Source organism: Salpingoeca rosetta (assembly GCF_000188695.1).
Source record: "Salpingoeca rosetta unplaced genomic scaffold supercont1.3, whole genome shotgun sequence".
Classification (NCBI taxonomy): Eukaryota; class Choanoflagellata; order Craspedida; family Salpingoecidae; genus Salpingoeca; species Salpingoeca rosetta.
The window spans coordinates 461,043-464,069 of record NW_004754931.1 but is presented as its reverse complement, the minus strand read 5'-3'; the positions used below and the strand labels follow the sequence as shown (position 1 = coordinate 464,069).

At 55.8% G+C, this 3,027-nt stretch overlaps 1 pseudogene across 1 annotated transcript in view; it reads right to left on the bottom strand.

Moving 5' to 3' along the window:
* Positions 1-20: 20 nt before the first annotated feature.
* Positions 21-3,027, bottom strand: part of PTSG_01668 (hypothetical protein) — a pseudogene marked incomplete at both ends in the record, with an annotated part of 3,666 nt that continues 659 nt past the window's right edge. The window contains 8 exons of the mRNA in view: positions 21-183; positions 417-653; positions 999-1,125; positions 1,376-1,527; positions 1,804-1,932; positions 1,992-2,054; positions 2,288-2,414; positions 2,665-2,816. The remainder of the gene's footprint in view (positions 184-416; positions 654-998; positions 1,126-1,375; positions 1,528-1,803; positions 1,933-1,991; positions 2,055-2,287; positions 2,415-2,664; positions 2,817-3,027) is intronic.

Genomic DNA, 3,027 nt, shown 5'->3' with positions numbered 1-3,027 from the left:
AGCATCGCCAGCCCTGGGACTCACCTGCCGGAAATCGGGGTGGACGACGGAGGTGATTTGGTCGCACGCGTTCGTAATGACGGGCACAACAGCGGGGAGAAACGCGTTGACGAGGAGGCGATCGTTGGAGAGGACAGCGCTTCCGCACACGCATGCACCGCGGTCTCTCCACACACTGACAATCTGTCACGGAGAGGGAACAAGGCAATGGCGATCAAACATCAGCACGCAAACACATGTACAACTGTGCAAAAAAAAACAAACCATGCAAACAACATGCGCGCGCACACACGTGCGCGTCCGTGCAACACATAAGCAGGCATGCACCCACGAGCAACTCAGTTGCAATTCCATAACATCACACGAGCACACTACACTGTGGAAGCGAGACGCTGGATGCCCTGATGGCCACGTACCGCTGCGTAGAAGGACTGCAGGTTGTGCGTGGTGATGGGGCGCAGACTGTCGGCGGACTCGAGGGCGGCCGGTGCAAACAGTTGGCGCTGCACGACGATCTCGGCGCTGGAAATGCGACCAATGAGGTGGTAGATGCGAAGCAGCGAGTGCACGCGCTGACGGGTCGCAGCTGCCAATGCGTCTCGTAATCGACTGGCAAGGTCGTCGTCGATCCACGACTGCATCTCCACGATCCGCTGAGAGCCGGCAAGTGCGCAGTGTGTGTAGGTGTGTGTGTGTGTGTGTGTGTGTGTGTGTGAGCGAGCGTGTGAGTGTGTGTGTGTGTGTGAGTGGGTGAGTGAGTGAGTGAGTGAGTGAGTGAGTGAGTGAGTGGGTGAGTGGGTGAGTGAGTGAGTGAGTGAGTGGGTGAGTGAGTGGGTGAGTGAGTGAACAAGTATGTGTGCGAAGGAAAGGGAGAGCGTGTGATGTGAGATGTGAGCTGTACATGTATGAGGCGCATGTGACCATGTGCATATGTTCGTCTTTGAGGGCGCTGTTGGGATGAAACCAGCAAGGGGTCAAGGATGCGTGCATGCCCTTACCGGTTGAAGATGTTTGTGGTGATCGGTTCCTTTGCATCGCGCTGCATAGCAGTCGACGTGCGTGAACTCGCTGGCAACGCGCTCGAGCTGCTCGACTGGCACATGCTGACCAGCAGCCATCGCAGCCCTGCTCACGTCAGCATTGCACAGTGGTGGAATGGTGGTGATGTGACGGTGGAGAGCCATCGGGTGGCGCATCAGCAGGTGGTGTGTGGAAAAACAGTGTTGAGACGAAAAAGACAGAAACGTAGAGAATGAGACAGAAGAGTGGAGTACGAGCGAGAGGCGGGGGGGGGAACAAAGAGCGACGTCAGGTTATGACATGACAGAGGTGAAAAGTACACGGGTGCTCCCGCGGGTACACTCATGGCACGCACTTGAGGGGCTGAATGAGGTTCTCCAACTTGTCCACAGCAGCAGCAAGGCTCAGGATGTTCTGCAGCATCGCCTTTTCCTGTTTGATTTCCCGGCGTCGCTGCAGTTGCTGCTCCAGCACGTGCAGCTCAGCCTCAACTTCCTGTTCCACCGACTACAATACAGCCCGTGATCAAGATGGGAATGAACCACAGACGACAAACCCCACAACAGCGGTTGTGGAGTGCACCTGCACCCTCACTCTAGTTCCACACACGCACTTTCACTCACACACTCACACACTCACTCGTACGCACACGCACACTCACACGCACACGCACACTCACTCACTCACTCACTCACTCACACACACTCACACACTCACGCTCACTCACTCGTTCGCACTCACACTCACACACACACACACTCACTCACACTTGCGAAACAATACCTCAACGTCTTTGAGCATGCCCTTGAGTGGTTTTGCCAGTTGATCGACGGTGGTGTCAATGCCCACCTGCACAATGTCAAGGCGCCCACACAAGCGTATGAGCAAGTGGCGGCCACCGCTGGAGTTAGGCTGCGCACAGCCACGGGAACGAGGTGCATCTTGTACGCGGCTAAGCGAGTGAAACGAACCAAATCGGAGGAGAGGGACACAAACTGCGCATAGTCGCGGTTGATGAGCTCCACCAGTGAGGCCTGGACTGAGTGAGTGAGTGAGTGAGTGAGTGGGTGAGTGAGTGAGTGAGTGAGCGAGTGAGTCAGTAAGTATGCCAGCAAACAAGTATGTGTGCGAAGGAAAGGGAGAGCGTGTGATGTGAGATGTGAGCTGTACATGTATGAGGCGCATGTGACCATGTGCATATGTTCGTCTTTGAGGGCGCTGTTGGGATGAAACCAGCAAGGGGTCAAGGATGCGTGCATGCCCTTACCGGTTGAAGATGTTTGTGGTGATCGGTTCCTTTGCATCGCGCTGCATAGCAGTCGACGTGCGTGAACTCGCTGGCAACGCGCTCGAGCTGCTCGACTGGCACATGCTGACCAGCAGCCATCGCAGCCCTGCTCACGTCAGCATTGCACAGTGGTGGAATGGTGGTGATGTGACGGTGGAGAGCCATCGGGTGGCGCATCAGCAGGTGGTGTGTGGAAAAACAGTGTTGAGACGAAAAAGACAGAAACGTAGAGAATGAGACAGAAGAGTGGAGTACGAGCGAGAGGCGGGGGGGGGAACAAAGAGCGACGTCAGGTTATGACATGACAGAGGTGAAAAGTACACGGGTGCTCCCGCGGGTACACTCATGGCACGCACTTGAGGGGCTGAATGAGGTTCTCCAACTTGTCCACAGCAGCAGCAAGGCTCAGGATGTTCTGCAGCATCGCCTTTTCCTGTTTGATTTCCCGGCGTCGCTGCAGTTGCTGCTCCAGCACGTGCAGCTCAGCCTCAACTTCCTGTTCCACCGACTACAATACAGCCCGTGATCAAGATGGGAATGAACCACAGACGACAAACCCCACAACAGCGGTTGTGGAGTGCACCTGCACCCTCACTCTAGTTCCACACACGCACTTTCACTCACACACTCACACACTCACTCGTACGCACACGCACACTCACACGCACACGCACACTCACTCACTCACTCACTCACTCACACACACTCACACACTCACG